This window comes from Peromyscus maniculatus, chromosome 19, assembly GCF_049852395.1.
Source record: "Peromyscus maniculatus bairdii isolate BWxNUB_F1_BW_parent chromosome 19, HU_Pman_BW_mat_3.1, whole genome shotgun sequence".
NCBI classification, from domain to species: domain Eukaryota; kingdom Metazoa; phylum Chordata; class Mammalia; order Rodentia; family Cricetidae; genus Peromyscus; species Peromyscus maniculatus.
In genome coordinates this window covers 24,623,997-24,641,657 of record NC_134870.1, presented here as the reverse complement: position 1 = coordinate 24,641,657, position 17,661 = coordinate 24,623,997, and the positions used below count along the sequence as shown (strand labels likewise).

At 46.0% G+C, this 17,661-nt stretch overlaps 1 pseudogene; it reads left to right on the top strand.

Annotated features, from left to right (window-relative positions):
* The first annotated feature begins 4,703 nt into the window (after positions 1-4,703).
* Positions 4,704-5,465, top strand: LOC143269478 (lysosomal enzyme trafficking factor-like; annotated as a pseudogene).
* The last annotated feature ends 12,196 nt before the right edge of the window (positions 5,466-17,661 follow it).

The window sequence follows — 17,661 nt, the reverse complement described above, 5'->3', positions numbered from 1 at the left end:
AGGACCTCAGGAAGAGCAGCCAGTGCTCTTAACCGCTGAGCCATCTCTCCAGCCCTCTCACTTCAGATTTTAAGTCAGAACTTCTGAGGTTATAACTCACAAATCTAAGTTTTTTTTTTTTGTTTTTTTGTTTTTGTTTTTTTTTGTTTTGTTTTTTTTTTTTTTTTCGAGACAGGGTTTCTCTGTGTAGCTTTGCGCCTTTCCTGGAACTCGCTATGGAGACCAGACTGGCCTCGAACTCACAGAGATCCGCCTGCCTCTGCCTCCCGAGTGCTGGGATTAAAGGCATGCACCACCACCGCCCGGCCAAATCTAAGTTTTAAAACTTTCTGTTGCCAGGTGGTGGTGGTGCACACTTTTAATCCTAGTACTTGGGATGTGGAGGCAGGTGGATCTCTGTGAGTTTGAGGCCAGCCTGGTCTACAGAGCAAGTTCCAGGATAGCCAGGGCTACACAGAGAAAATGTTTCAGGGGAAAAAAACAAAACAAAAAACCAACACCTTTCTGTCAAGTGTGGAGCAAATGCCAGTAATCTGTAATCTGAGAACTCGATGAGGAGGACCTGAGGTTCAAGGCCAGCCTCAGCTACTTGAGATCCCAGCTGACAAAATCATCAAAACAAGAAAAGTGTTCTTTTTCAGGTAATTTGATGCACCCTGAAACATAGTAAACATTACTCTGGAACTAAGGGAAAGGTCCAGTTGTATTTCTGAGCTGGACTTGGTGATAAACGTTTGTATCCCTAAGCGGCCAAGGCAGGGCAGGAAGATGGTGAATGTTAGGTCTCAAACCTGGGACTCCCTGACAGTGAGTTCATGTACAAGATATATAGTCTGTGGTGAACTTTTTCATTGTCTTGTCTTTGAAAAAAATTTAGGCCTGGAGAGATGGCTCAGAGGTTAAGAGCACTGCTTGCTCTTCCAAAGGTCCTGAGTTCAATTCCCAGCAACCACATGGTGGCTCACAACCATCTGTAATGAGATCTGGTGCCTGTGGGGATATGTGCAGACAGAACATTGTATACATAATAAATAAATAAATCTTTAAAAAAAAATTTAAAGGTTAACTTATGTGTATGGGTCTTTTGCCTGCGCGCGTGCGTGCGTGTGTGTGTGTGTGTGTGTGTGTGTGTGTGTGTGTGTGTGTGTGTATGTGAGAGAGAGAGAGAGAGAGAGAGAGAGAGAGAGAGAGAGAGAGAGAGAGAGAGAAGTATGCCTGGTACATATATGTGGTATGTGTGTGTGACTTGTGTGACTTGTGTGCCTGGTACCTGCAGAGGCCGTCTAGATCACCTGGAACCAGAGTTAAAGAGGATGGTGAGCCACCATGTGGGTGCTGGGAACAGCAAGGGCTCTTAACTGCTGAGCCATCTCACTGACCCTTGTGTATCATTTTTTAGTTTTGAAATGATTTCACTCTAGCTCAGGCCAGTCTGGAGTGACTAGGTTGGTGATCATTTGTCTAGCATGCATGAATTCTTGGGTTCAGTCTCCAGCACCACACGAATGGGCTTGCTGGGTCCATGCCTGTAATCCCAGCTACTGGAGAGAGAGGGAGAGAACTTAATAATAATAATAATAATAATAATAATAATAATAATAATAATAATAATGTACAAGAAGAAAGAAGAAATAGAAGTGCGAGGAAAGATCGGACTTCAGGAAGACCTTTCAAACTGCTCTGTGGTGCTCCGACCATTCCCAGAGCTCTTTGAGGTGGGCAGGCTCTCATCTGTGGTGAGACACACAGCTCTGGTACTAGGGACTGGTAACCCAAGATTAGGAAAGGAGGAAGCGCTCTAAGGCACGGACCAGAGACAAAAATAAATCTTCCCAGATTCTGGAACAGGGTAACATTCTTGATGGAAGTGAGTAAGTAATACAGAGAGCGGAGCTGGTGCCTGCGGCCGGACTGATTCTTGTTGAATCCCTGCTTCACGGCAGAGGGCACTGCTGTATTCTCAAAGACAGCGGAGCCTCCACTGCCAGTGGGGAGGAAAGCTGCCTCCCTTGTCCCTAAGCCCTTGAACTCAACCTCTGGAGGTAGAGAGTGAGGGCAGAGGGGGAGGTACTGCTCCACAGTTCTACCCATTCAAGAGCCAGAACCAAGCAGAAGTTCCCAGTGGCCCGAGGAAGAAAGTCCTCAACACACCTAAGTGTAGGGGGAATTCCGGACTCATTACTGTCCCTAGTGGGTTATTTCCTGGTAAGTCTCCTCGGAGATGTAGATCCAAGTCCTTAATAAGATACTGGTGTCTGTGTGTTCACATTTCAGTAATCTTATTTATTTATTTTTGGATTTTTGAGACAGGGTTTCTCTTGTATAGTCTTGGCTGTCCTGGATCTCACTCTGTAGACCAGGCTGGCCTCGAACTCATAGAGATCCACCTACCTCTGCCTCCCGATATTTCAGTAATCTTAAATGGACATTCCTGTAAAGAAAAATGCTAGGACTTTATCTTCTTTATGAAAAATGGTATTTATCTAAAAGGCATTTCTCCACACTGGCCTATCATCTGGTGGGTGGGGTATGGGCGGTGTACTGAGTATTGAACTTTGTATGCTAAGCAGGTGCTGGACCACTCAGCTCCAGCTTTCCCATAGGATTCATTTTATGTGTGTGTGTATGTACCTGCATATAAGTATGCATACTACATGCATGCTTGGGGGGGGGCGCAAACAAGTGATAGGCAATTGTAAGCCACCGTGTGAGTCCCGGGAACTGAACCTGGGTCCTTTGCAGGAGGAGTAAGTATATAGTCTCTGAGCCATCTCTCTAGCCCCAAGATTTCTTACCTCTCACTGTACTGGGACTGGATTGTTGAATTCATATTACTTTGAAAAATAGTAATAGCACTTTGCAGCTGCTTGCTACACACAAGACTTTCTAAACTCATTACATACAACAACAATCCTATTGAGAGAAATTGAAGAAGACAGAGCATAACAAAACCACATAACTACCCCACATGGTGGCTCAGGCCTGTAATCCCAGCACTCAAGACAGAGGCAGGGGGATTGCCAAGAGTTTGAGGCCAGCCTGGCTTACATAGTGAGTTCTAGGCTAGTGTGAGCTAGTATGAGATCTTGTCTCAAGCAAACAGAAACAGAAAGGCGGGCATGGTAGCGCGCCTGTAATCCCAGTACTTGGGAGGTAATGGCAAGGAGACAAGGAGCTGAAGGTCATTCCTGGCTTCACAGTGGGTCTAAGACCTGCTTGGGTTACATGAAATCTTGTCTCACAAGGGAAAGGGGCTGGGAATGTAGCTCAGTAGGGTGCCTAGCATTCACAAAGCCCTGGGCTTGAGCACAACTAGAATTCCCACACTGTGGAGGTAGAAACAGAGGATTGGAAGCTCAAGATTATCCTTGGCTGCTTAGTGAATTCATGGGCAGCCTGGGACACTCAAGAGTATATGTCACAACACACACACACACACACACACACACACACACACACACGCACGCACGCACGCACACAGAGTAAACAAAAACAGTAAACTAGTAAATAGTAGCTACTCTTTATGGGTTTGTTTTTGTTCTTTTATTTTGAGGTTTTTATGCAGCATTGATAAGGATCTAAAAAATTAAATTCGTTCTTTGACTTTTTCATGCACACATATAATACGTTCTGATTACTCTTCCCTACCTGCCCTTGTATCCCTCTCCTACTTCATGAATTTGGTTGTTACCAAATCCTATCCAACACCGGTGTGCCTTTGGGAGTCGGTGATGTATTGAGCTTTAAATCTGTTCTTGAGAACTCACGTATGTCCCCAAGGGCAGACATGAGAGCACAAGGCTGTGTAGGGGCATAGCTCTCACTGGAGGCCTTGAACTACTTGATATCTGACAGGTAATAAAGAATGGAAGTCTTTTGATCTAAAAATGGAGTAGTCCACATCGGCTCAGTGCCTGGGAACATAAAGTGGGAGGCATAAGCTATTTCTCATTCAGTTCAGGCAAATATTACCCAAAGTACCATGATAGGATGAGGTGGTAGAGGTCTATAAATCTCAGTACTCAGGAGGCAGAGGCAGGAGAATCTTCGCAAGTTTAAGGCTAGCCTGGTCTACATAGCCAGTTGCAGGTCAGCCAGGGCTGCATTGAAAATCCCTGTCAAGGAAAAAAAGAAAGGACAATTCTTTCAAATATATATATATATATATAATTCTTGGTACCACCAGTGTTTAAATGTGACAGAATCCCTGCCATTAAGAAACTGACAAAGGAGAAGTCGGGCGGTGGTGGCGCACGCCTTTAATCCCAGCACTCGGGAGGCAGAGCCAGGCGGATCTCTGTGAGTTCGAGGCCAGCCTGGGCTAACAAGTGAGCTCCAGGAAAGGTGCAAAGCTACGCAGAGAAACCCTGTCTCGAAAAAACAAAATAAATAAATAAATAAATAAACTGACAAAGGAGGACAGGAAGGTGAGACCCGGGGCCGCTCAGCTCGCTGTCAAGCTGGCCCGGCGCTCAGGCGGGTGCCGAGCTGGGCTCTGCGGGCTAGGTCTGGCGCAGCCTGCTCAGCCCCGGCGCCGCAGCGCTTGCTGCGGGGGGCAGCCCGGGCTGCCCCGAGCCCTGGCGGCCGAGCATCTCCAGGTGGCTGCCCCTGACTGGGGCTCCAGAGGGCGATGGGGCCCGCCACCGCGTGACCAGCCATAGTCACGCTGAGCTTAATCACTACTAGCTCGTGCTTACCAGAGGGTTTCTCTTAAGGTGGCTTGTTCTGAAATGCCAAAGGCACCTGACTATTCAGAACTGAGTGACTCTTGCACGCTTGCTGGAGGAACAGGAAGATTTTCGGGACCACTGCACAGAGCATGGAGAATAATGAACTTCCGTCAGCGGATGGGATGGATTGGAGTGGGACTGTATTTGCTAGCAAGTGCAGCCGCATTTTACTATGTTTTTGAAATCAATGAGACTTACAACAGGCCGGCTTTGGAACACATTCAGCAGCACCCTGAGGAGCCTCGGGAAGGAACCACATGGACACACTCCTTGAAAGCTCGGTTCCTTTCCCTGCCCTTTTGGTTGTGGACAGTTATTTTTCTGATACCATACCTACAAATGTTTTTGTTTCTTTATTCTTGTACAAGAGCTGATCCCAAAACAGTGGGCTATTTATTGTATCATCCCCATATGCTTGGCAGTTATCTGCAATCGGCACCAGGCATTTGTCAAGGCTTCTAATCAGATCAGCAGGCTGCAACTGATTGACACATAAAGCCAGTCACCGTTTTTTCCCTTATGATTACAAGACTGTGGGCACTACATGGAGGCTGATCACAAGACTGAAGTTTCCTCACAAATCTCAGGAAGTTGTGGTGGAACAGAGACTTAGAAAATGCGACAAGAGGACTATTTTATCTGAATAATAATGACTTTTTAGGTAAAGCCTGAGAAACAGTACTACAGAATCATGTTGATGACTTCAGATATTGGAAGTAAAATAATGGCTTGTTACTTGCAGTCTTTAGAAATTTGAAAAAGTACCCGAATTTTTATTTCTAGTCTATCTATGTGCAACATAGTATGATTCAGAAATTTTTCCATTGGAGAAAACAATGAATATATCCATGTGCTAAGTGTAAAAAGGTCTGGCCATGATCATAAAATTTAAATTTTATACAAAAAAAAACTGACAAAGGATAGACAGAGAGAGGGGGAGAGAGAGACAGACAGACAGACAAGGGTGCTGAGCAGGATGGCTCAGTGGGCAGAGCACTCGCTGTGTAAGCCTGACCATGGGGCAAGGAGAGAACTGGAGCCTGAAAGTCATGGTGGTGTGTTAAATAAGAATGCCTCCCACAGGCTCATCTGTTTGGCTGTTTGGTCCCTAGTTTGTAAGGCTGTTTGGGAAGGTCTGGGGGTGTGGCCTTGTTGGATGAGGGCGAGGCTTCGAGGTTTCAAAAGCCCACCCCATTCCCATTTAGCTCTTTCTGTCTCCTGGTTGTTCTCTCAACAAGTAAGCTCTCAGCTAGGGCTCCGGCGCCATCCCTGCCTGCCTGCCAACATGTTCCTCACCATGATGGCCGTGGACTCCAACCCTCTGAAACTGAGCCGAAATAAACTCTCTTTGCAAATTTGCCTTGGTCATGGTGTCTGCACAGCAATAAAAAGTAACTAAGACAGTCGTTCTCCGACCTCCACACATGCGCTGTAGTACCCCCCCCCCAATAATAAATAACAAAATTAAAAAGGAAAGAAAACTTACAAGTAAAGTTGGGTATGGTGGAGCACTCCAGTAACCCGAGCACTTGGGAGGCAGAGACAGGAGACTCTGGGGGTTCAAGGTCATCCTCAGTTACATGTAGAGATGAAGGCCAGCCTGAGCTACTTGAGACTCTGTCTCAAAACCAAACCAACCCCAAAAAATACCATATCCAGCAAAAGAAATACTGCTACTTCTTGTTCCAAATCAGCGGGCCAGGGGGTGGAAGCTGGCAGAGTTCCCAGAATAATTAACTCCTGTACTCCACCTGAGACGACACAGTCTGTTCAGTGCTTGTCTGTTGAGGGCATTTGCTGAACTCCACATCCAGCATGTACTTACTTATGTCTCATAGACATTACATATTGTCGTTAATTTTACAGACGAAGAAATGGAGCACAGAAAATGGACTCGTTTTTGTCACCCTGGAGAATGCTGGGGAGAGGGTTGAACCCAGGCAATCTACAATGTGTGCTCTTCACTATTCACCGTACTACCTTTCCAGTTTAGAAATCAAAGCTCGACAGCACAGCCATATCTGACGGGATCGGCACAAGCCCTAAGCCAGCCAGCACAGCTGCTTGACAAAGACCCAGCAAAGCTGAGCCGCATGACGGCCGCCATGCTACTTGTGATTTTTTTCATCTCTGCCTCTTACATACTTGGGGGACTTTTAATATTTGTACAATTTGGGGATATTGGGTCGATGGAAATTTTCTTATGAATCATTTTGCCTTCTCCCAGAAGTGCTGCTTCTAAACTTCCCCTGGAAAGTCCTGAACATGCTACCCCTCCTGCTTTTAGGGAGATATCCTTATCTACTTGAAGGTCTTGAGGTTGTGACACACATAAAGAAGCCAGAGGTCTCTTTAGGAGGCTATGAGATATTGTTTTTTGTTGTTGTTTTGTTTTGTTTTGAGACAAGGTTTCTCTATGTAGCTTTGCGCCTTTCCTGGATCTCGCTCTGTAGACCAGGCTGGCCTCGAACTCACGAAGATTCGCCTGCCTCTGCCTCCCAAGTTCTGGGATTAAAGGTGTACGCCACTACCACCCAGCGAGATATTCTTAAAACATCTGTCCCTGTACTTACTCCGGAACAAGATAATCAAAAGTAAACTTAAAAAGGTCAACAAGATTCAGTGGGCTACAGGAGTTGGTCACAGATCAGACTGCAAGCCTCTTCCCACTATGCATTCAGGTGACTATGTGGCATACACAGCAACAACGTGAGATTAGCTGATGTTACCTCTGCCCTACACGGAGACTTATATTGATGGACAAAGAATGATGTAAAAAGATGATAAAACAATGAGATGTCAGGAGCTCCCTTTCTTTTTTTTTTTTCTTTTTTCGAGACAGGGTTTCTCTGTGTAGCTTTGCGCCTTTCCTGGATCTCGCTCTGTAGACCAGGCTGGCCTCGAACTCACAGAGATCCGCCTGCCTCTGCCTCCCGAGTGCTGGGATTAAAGGCGTGTGCCACCACCGCCTGGCTGGAGCTCCCTTTCTTAAAAAAGTTAGCTCATACCACCACCACCACAAACAAAATGCCAGGATTTGACATGTAAACAAATTCTATAAATATATAAAATGTAAACATTGTGTTATGCCAGAATTTGAGTAATAACTGTAGCATCTTTGGCCTGAGAATTTTTCTTGGGCACTCTGACCATTAAGAGTTAATAATACACTGCCTGGGACATGATAATCTGCCTGGGCTGGGCTGGAGACTTTGTTTCAGTATAGCATCCTTGAAGCCACAAAGGCTACCAACCTGAGAACAGGCTATCATATGCCTCTGGGTTCTTAAAAATTGGGATGTGGGGTTGATGAGTTAAAATTATTATAAAAGAGAACTGTTTATCAATGAAGATTAAACTTGAGGGTAAATGATTGTAACAGATAACTCTGTTCTGTCACAGTTTATCAATGATGACTAAAAGATATGCAAGAGGATGTGTAACACACGTCCAAAACCAAAAATGGTGTGACCTATGCTTTGGAACAACATGAATCTATCCCCGCTTACCGAATTCTGTATAAATAAAGAAACACTCTGGCTGCTAGTCAGTCAGGCTCCAAGATGCTCCCGACCGACCATCATGCCTGGCTCACTCCTCTCACCACTCCTTCCTTCCCTCAGGACTGCCAACTGCTGGCGCTGGCCCCCAGCAGCTCCATAGGGAGGGGACCTGGCAGAGCACACAATCCACTGGCCTTATCAGAAGAGGAGAAAATCAACATCGCAAATACAAGTGCAATTAGATAGGGGGACTTTGGACCTCTGGGCACCATCTGTAGATGGTAAAGCCACCCAAGGCTGGATTTGTGTCTTAATCACTCTGCACTAGCTAACGGTGTGTATATAGCCAATCTTAAGAAGACACTGTTATGATGGCTAATGCCGTATTTGTAGACACGACTGCTCATTGGTCACTACCTACAAGTTTCCCAGGGGCAATGCCACATACTTTGCAGGTGTTGGCCTTCTAAGGACACGGCTGGAGGAAGAGTATGCTGGGGGCCATCAATATGACTTGGAGTCATATTCACTTGCAGGGGTTTCCTCCACCCTCCCTAACCTTAGTTACCAATCCTCATTAAAGTTCAGGGGTGGTAAATTCAGACAGAAATAATGCCTCAGGCGCTACACCTCCTTGGCCATCATAAAAGGCTGGTCTCTTTCAGGTGAAAGTGGGCAGCTCTAGTTAATCTGCCTGACCTTGTTCCTGCATCTATCTGTCTGTCTATCTATCTATCTATCTATCTATCTATCTATCTATCTATCTATCTATTTGGTTTTTCAAGACAGGGTTTCTGTATTTATTTTAAAAGCCAGATCTCTCACTATGTAGACCAGGCTGGCATTAAATTCACAGATTTTCACTTGTCTCTGCCTGCTGAGTGCTGGGATTAAAGGTGTGTGCCACCATGCCAGACAGTCCCCAAATTCTTGGTTGTGGGCGCCATGGGCCCTGACCCCCGACTGTGAGTGGCTGCTGCCTTGCTTGCCTGACCAGGTGTCCTTCCTATTCAGATTCCCTGCCGGTGTCCTTCTCGGCTTAGGATCATCGGAGAGCTTACCGGAGGTTCTTTGTTCCTACATCCTGCTTGTGATGTAAACAACTTAGGTGCATCCTGTATTTGGTGTAAACAACTTAGATGCAAGAATGCAGAACTTTGGGTCTAGAATGTAGACCATTGGTAGCGAACTTCTGCCCTCAGGGGATCCTCCATTTGTGTTGTAAGCCTGTATTTAAGGTTTCCTCCCTCTTTCAATAAACGGCATTCGACATCCAAACGTACGAATGACTCGCTGTCTCTTGTCTCTATTTTTTAATCCGCAGCCCTTCGCTCAGACATGGTGAACGGTTGGTGGTAACGCAGGCGCTACTGCTACAAATGGAGGTTCCTACCGAGATCTGAGAAAGAAAGGACCAGCTGACGGACACTCTTGGAAGGCCGGCCGGCATTTTACGGTAAGAGTGGATTGGAATGGGTGCTACTAGCTCACAGTCGCTCCTCGAGGAACAATTAATTGGACTGTTGAGGCGGCAAGGCACTATCATTAAGAGCAAGACGGCTAAAGATTTTGTTCAAATCCTCCAGAATGCTAGTCCTTGGTTTCTGGTCTCCGGAGGATTTAATATACCAGATTGGGAACAGGTCAAGGTTGACTTACAGAAATATTTGCATAAAGAAGGACCGGATTCCGTATCCTTAGCTACTTTTTCTTTGTGGCGCTTGGTTAAGGATGCATTGCTTAGTGATGATATTGAAGTCCAAGAACATTTAAATGAAGCTAAAACTGTGTTGGAGGAGTCTCAGATAGAGGAGGCTCTCAGAACCCTTCAAACTTCTGATGTTTCTGATTCGGCAGAGTCGTCTTCCGATTCTGCAGAGTCATCTTTAGAGGGTGATGATGTAGAAGTCAGATCAGAAAAGGATGCTAGATGCCTAAGAGGGAAATCACAGATTTCTCGCAAGGATAGACCTCCAACCTATAATCCTGACTTTTGCAACACGGAGGTCCTTCCTTCCGCACCCATGGAGGGATTGACGGGGGGAGTTGCTTACCCGGTTATAGAGACTCAAAATGCTCAAGGGCAGAGACAAAGGGAGCACAATCCTCTAGATTTTAAAAGCATCAAACAGCTCAAGGAAGCTGTGATGTCATATGGGCCCCATGCTCCTTTTACCATCGCTATACTTGAATCTTTTTCTGCCTCAAATTGCACCCCTAGCGATTGGATGCAGCTGTGTCGCGCCGCTCTCTCTGGGGGGGATTATTTAATTTGGAGGAGTGAGTTTCAAGAACATTGTCAAACTACAGCTAATAGAAATGCTGCTGCAGGCTTCCCGGCTCGTAATCTTGAGATGCTCACGGGTTCAGGGCAGTATGCCACTTTACAAGCACAGATTTTGTATGATCCTGCAGTTTATGCACAGATTAGTGTGGCCGCTACCAGAGCGTGGAAAGGGCTACCTAATAAAGCTGCTGGTGAACAACTATCTAAAGTCATTCAAGGGCCGTCAGAACCATTTGCAGAATTTGTAGATCGCCTGCTTCAACTAGCAGGGAGAGTGTTTGGGGATGTTGATCAAGCCATGCCCATAGTAAAGCAACTGGCCTTTGAAAATGCCAATAAATATTGCAAGGAGGCCATTAGGCCTCATAAAAATAAGAGCTTAAATGATTATCTTAAACTATGTAGAGATATAGATGGGCATCACATCATGGGACAGGTAATGGCCTCAGCCATGAGGGGGATTAATTCTGGAGGAAACCGCCCAAAAACCTGTTTTGGATGCGGCCAGCAAGGTCATGTTAAGAAAAATTGTCCTGGAGCCCAAGCAACGGCAAAGACACCGGGACTTTGCCCGCGATGTAAAAAGGGGCATCACTGGAGTAATGAGTGCCGATCTAAGGCTGATGCTCAGGGAAATAGGTTACCGCCGTCGGGAAACGGGCAGCGGGGTCCGCTCCGGACCCCCCAAAGCCAGGTGTACGGAGCCCTGGATACACCTGTCCCATCCCCAGTTTCCCACCATCCCATCCAGTTTGTTCCTCGAAGGAACCCCTTTTTGTCCAAGACCTTATCAGAGGCACCCCTGGAAGCGCAGGATTGGACCTCTGCTCCTCCACCAGAACAGTATTAACACCTCAGATGGGTCCCCAGGCTCTCGGTACTGGAGTTATGGGTCCACTACCTGCAGGGTCTTTAGGACTGATTCTGGGCAGGAGTAGCGCTCTTATGCAAGGTATTAGAGTAATTCCAGGAGTGATAGATGAAGACTCTGAAGGGGAAATTAGAATCATGGTTGAGGCTGGTAAAGGGGTGACTATTATTCCCCAGGGTGCTCGCATAGCACAACTGCTTTTGATGCCCCGCTTTCATACTAATAATCCTTTTCTTAAACCACACAGAGGTGAGGGCGGATTTGGCTCTACGGGCCCTCTAGCGTGCTGGGTTTCCACCTTAGAACAAAGACCCATGCTAAATTTAAAAGTTAATGATCACAATTTTCAGGGTCTTTTAGATACTGGCGCTGACACTTCAGTTATTTCTTTAAAACATTGGCCCGAAGCTTGGCCCCTTAAAGATTCTACCTCTCACCTACAAGGTATCGGCACAGCTCAGTCGCCATTACAGAGCAAGCTACTTTTAAATTGGAAGGATGAGGAAGGTCATGCAGGAACTTTTCAACCCTTTGTGCTACCTGACATTCCAGTGAACTTGTGGGGACGGGATGTGTTGGATGGCATGGGAGCGGTGCTTACTACACAGCCTGTACAACAGATGCTGAAGAGTCAGGGCTACTGCCCGGGCAAAGGCTTAGGGAAAATGTTGCAAGGAGACCCGCTCCCTGCGGCAGACAAAAACTGTGTCACTAGGGGTCCTGGCGATACTAGAGGATTAGGATCTTTTCCGTAGGGGTCACTGCACAGCAGCCTTCAATAATACAACCGATAAAAATCACTTGGAAGAGTGATGACCCTGTATGGGTGGAGCAGTGGCCCCTTGCTAAGGAAAAATTGGAGGCTGCGTATGCATTGGTTAAGGAGCAGTTAGATGCTGGACATATCATTCCTTCCACTTCACCTTGGAACTCACCTATATTTGTTATTAAAAAGAAATCAGGAAAATGGAGGCTGTTACAGGATCTTAGAGCTGTAAATAAAACCATGCTTCTCATGGGAGCAACACAGCCTGGCCTGCCTGCCCCTGTGGCAATTCCTAAGCATTGGCAGTTAATTGTGGTTGACTTGAGGGATTGTTTCTTCACCATTCCTTTGCATCCCGAGGACAGTCCTCGCTTTGCTTTCAGTGTTCCTTCAGAGAACCTTAAGGAACCTTATCAGAGATATCAGTGGGTGGTATTGCCTCAAGGAATGGCCAATAGTCCTACTATATGTCAAATTTATGTGTCTTTGGCCCTAGCTCCAGTTCGAAAAGCTTTTCCAGGTGTTTATATAATTCACTATATGGATGATATACTAATGGCTGCTAAAGATAAAAAACTTGTTTTTGATGCCTTTTCTTATTTACAAGAGGTTCTTAGCTTGGCTAATTTACAGATAGCCCCAGAAAAGGTACAGGTATCTTTTCCCTATCATTATTTAGGTCATGAATTGTTACGCACGGGCATACGCCCACAAAAGATTACTCTGCGTATGGATCAGCTACGCACACTTAATGATTTCCAAACCTTTCTGGGAGATATTCAATGGCTTCGGCCCACTTTAAAAATTCCAACAGGTCAGCTTCGCCCCTTGTATGATGTCTTAAAGGGCGACCCTGACCCTTCATCTCCCCGTAAATTAACAGCTGAAGGACGTGTAGCCCTACAACGTGTGCAAGAGGCCCTGGAACAGGCTCACGTACAGTATATAGATCTTAATTCTCCCTTATTGTATCTGATATTTTGTTTTACTCATTCACCTACTGGAGTGTTTTGGCAAACAGGTCCTATTTTATGGGTACATTCCCCAGCTTCTCCAGCAAAAATCATCACTCCTTATCCACAAGCTGTTGCTCAGATTATATTTAAGGGAATCAAGATCAGTGTTCAAACTTTTGGTAAGGAGCCAGATATTGTGGTGACCCCATACACCCAGTCTCAAGTAGCATGGTTGCAAGCTAATGATAATGATTGGGCCATATTGACATGCTCCATGCAGGGTCAGTTTGATACTCACTACCCCTCCAATGATGTGTGTCAATTTTTTAAATTGCATCCTGTTATATTTCCCAAGATAGTACAAATGACTCCTATTCCTCAGGCCCGTGTGGTATTTACTGATGGCACTTCACGTGGTTTTGCTGTGGTGGTTTCTGGTAACATAGTAAAGAGAATAAAAGTCCAGGGCACTTCTGCCCAGGTGGCAGAGGTACAGGCGCTGTTGCTTGCTTTACAGATGTTTTCTAATGAGAGTGTAAATATTTATACCGATAGTCAATATGTGGCACATGCCATTATGCCTTTGGAAACAACAGCCTACATACCATCCATTTCTTCCATTCATGAATACTTATTGCAAGTGCAAGGACTTATATGGTCTCGCTCTCATAACCTTTATGTGGGCCACATCAGAGCTCATACTCAATTGCCTGGACCTCTAAGTGAAGGTAATCAGAGGGCTGACGCCATTACTCGTATGGCTGTCACATTAGTCTGTTCTGCCTTTGATAAGGCTACTCAGTTACATCAGCGTTATCATCTTAATGCTGGATCTCTCCGTTATCATACAGGCATAACCCGGGAACAAGCCATCCAGATAGTTAAATCATGCCCTACTTGTGTGGAATTTTTACCTGTTCCTCATTTGGGAGTTAATCCTCGAGGACTTTTACCTAATCATGTGTGGCAGATGGACGTCACACACGTGCCTTCCTTTGGAAAATTACAATATGTCCATGTGTCTATTGATACATATTCTTCTCTAATTTTTGCTTCTGTCCATTCAGGGGAAAAGGTTAAGGATGTAAAGAATCATTGTCTTCATGCTTTTGCTTACATGGGAGTGCCAAAATGCATAAAGACTGATAATGGTCCTGCCTACAGTAGTACGGGATTTTCAAAATTCTGCCAAGATTTTTCTATTGTTAATAAGACTGGTATTCCTTATAATCCTCAAGGGCAGGCTATAGTAGAACGCTGCCATCGTACCTTAAAAACTTATATTGCTAAAGTAAAAAGGGGGGAGTTAGGGGCTCATCTCTCCTCTCCACATTCTATTCTTTCCCTTGTTTTATATATTTTAAATTTTTTATCGGTGGATTCTGCTGGAGTATCTGCTGCAGATAAGCACTGGAGGGCTCCTGTTGCAAATCATCCTCTGGTGCGATGGAAAGATCTTTCTACTGGCACTTGGAGGGGACCCGATCCAGTGTTGGTGTGGGCCCGGGGATCTGTTTGTGTCTTTCCGCAGGACAATGAAATTCCTCTGTGGGTTCCTGAACGCTGTGTACGCTCTGTGGCTGCTGCTGAATCCCAACATGGCAGAGACCTATTGGGCCTTCGTAAAAAACTCTCCCCTTCTGATGCCAATGGGGATTGAGAGCCCAATATGGCCAGCCTTGGCAAACATTATTGTAAGCCTAGGAACTGTAGCCATGTGGTTGGATTCTTCAGAAGGTAATGTATGGTAACTTTTTTCAAAAAACATTGAGAATGTATCACACCTTGGAGATCAAGGATAACTCTGAAGGTCAATGAACTTCATTTGCTAACAGTAGCATGCCAGCTAAGCTTTTCGCATTTTGCAACCCCCCTCAAGCTGGTGTAGTACCTACTTTTCAGGAATGGCTCTGTGCAACATTTATTTGCCTCCTGAAATTCATCTAGCCTTTCTGAAGATACCTCAAAATTTGTGAGCCTGAATGTAGCCATTACTGAGGCCATTAGTTCTGCTCCTTGTTTGCTGTTTTTGTTTTCTGTTTTCTTTATGTCTCTCAGTTGTTCTCTTGCAGACCTGCCAGCCTAAGTAGTGCTGGGATCAAGAAAAATGGGCCTTGGTGGTTCGTGTTCCTGGAGCCGTGTCCATGCCAGTGGACCGTGGCAGCTAGACACAGATGATGCTCACACGCTCCAGAAGAGACACTGACATCGCTGTTGCCACTGCTGCTATTGTTTCTGGGATTGCTATTTCATAATTGGTTACTACAGCTAGCACAATGGAGACCCTGGCAGCAAAAGTAGCTACCACAGTTAGTTAATCTTTCTTCTTATTGGGCATGATAAATTTAATTCCACTTTTATACATTATAATTGGCTTTGTAAGTTGTAAATTATTTAAAACTCAAGTTCCATTTGCTCAGGATACCACCTTACAGGACTCCTATTTGCGGTAAGGCTCGTTTAAATAGGGAATGGTTCAATTGCCTGTAGCCCTCTGGCTATGGGTGGGTTAGGACTCCTGCTGGTCTTTTCTGTGTCGCACAGATTGCAAGCCCAGTGCCACTTTGAGATCTTTGGCGGCAGTCACTCTACAGCTCACATGGTTGAGTCTGTATGATAATGAGTATTCAGAGACGGGTAATGCTTGGGCCGCTGCCTCCAACCTAAGACAGAGCACTTGTGTGGCCTGGGCAAGTGTCTCTATGACGGGTAAGGTGGTCTGCTGGTCCCACGCAACCTAAGTCAGAAGCTCATTTAATAAAAAGGGGGGACCTGTGGGCGCCATGGGCCCTGACCCCCGACTGTGAGTGGCTGCTGCCTTGCTTGCCTGACCAGGTGTCCTTCCTATTCAGATTCCCTGCCGGTGTCCTTCTCGGCTTAGGATCATCGGAGAGCTTACCGGAGGTTCTTTGTTCCTACATCCTGCTTGTGATGTAAACAACTTAGGTGCATCCTGTATTTGGTGTAAACAACTTAGATGCAAGAATGCAGAACTTTGGGTCTAGAATGTAGACCATTGGTAGCGAACTTCTGCCCTCAGGGGATCCTCCATTTGTGTTGTAAGCCTGTATTTAAGGTTTCCTCCCTCTTTCAATAAACGGCATTCGACATCCAAACGTACGAATGACTCGCTGTCTCTTGTCTCTATTTTTTAATCCGCAGCCCTTCGCTCAGACATGGTGAACGGTTGGTGGTAACGCAGGCGCTACTGCTACACTTGGTCATTCTGTGGGATCAGTATTGGAAAGATAATTTTGGTCCTCTTCTTCAGTGACTGGACATAGTTTGGTTCCTGGAGAAGTGGGGGGTACCCTTTGCCCCCCCCATCTTTGTGAGTTCTTGGAACTCGGTCCATTCCTAAGCATCCCGACCAGCTGAAAATCATTTCCTTTTGCTTTGTAAATCACTTTTGAAACTCCTTTAAGAATGAAGTGGAAAGCTGAGGCCCTCAGCTAGCTCCCCGGATGCAGGTTTCCTGATGTCACTGGAGGGATGCTTGGGTACTTAGGGATGGGGGTGGAGTTGGGAGCAAACAGGCCCTGTACTATAGCTGGGTAGCCAGATGTTCACTTTCACAGCTCTCCTGTAAAACTGGCAGGGCAGATATAGATTAAAACGCAGCACAAACTCCATTTAAAGTGCATTACAGATCAGGAGCCAGCTCCCCCCTGGGCAGGAGAAAGGAGGGAAGGGCACAGAGGCCACATCAGTCCTCTTCTTATCTAGGGCCACATGTCTCTCTTGTAGCTTTGTGAAGGGTGATTTACACCCTGGCTGGAATGACTCTCTTTCTGGGCTGATTACATCTGCAAATGCCCCCCAGAGGCCACAGCAGGATGGCCATATTCAGACGAAGCAGCCAATAAATCTCCAAGGTTTATATTGTACTTCACGGTGCCTTCCCTCTTGGCTCTCTGCCAGTCAGGCTGTGGAAGGTGGGGGTGCTCAACTTGGAGAGTTAGGAGACGAAACGCTCCTCTTTCATCACCCTTTACTCTTGTTCTTCTGGACTCTGCAAACTGGTGGGAATCAAGCCCAGGCCAGACAATTCTCCTTGTTCTCATGGCATTGCTTTCTGGACACTGCAGTTGCTAGCTAGTTTAACCCTGGGACAGCAGCTTGCTCACACACTCTCATCATCTGAAAATGGGCTGGGTAAGTGGTGTCTCCAGTCACGGTCTCCAGTGATTAGGCAGGAGTTGAGGGTGGTTGAGGGCAAGGTCTCCAGTCCAGACTGGTTTGCCTTTCAACTTCTGGTTCTCCTGCTCCCTCCATCTGAGCCCAGAGCCTCATTCCACCAACCATGTTACGTCTTAGTTCCGGTCGGTGTTTGGTCTGTTTAGCGGGTACTGGGGGATCTACAGGTTGGAGTGGGAGGAATATCCTTTCGACTGCTCTCAGAGGTCAAAGGGCTTAATTTTGGAGGGGTTCGGTTTATTAAAGCTCCTGAGACCTGCCTGGGGACCATTTTTTCAGAACCTTACCCCTGGAAACACCTATTCACACACACACACACACACACACACACACACACACACACACACACAC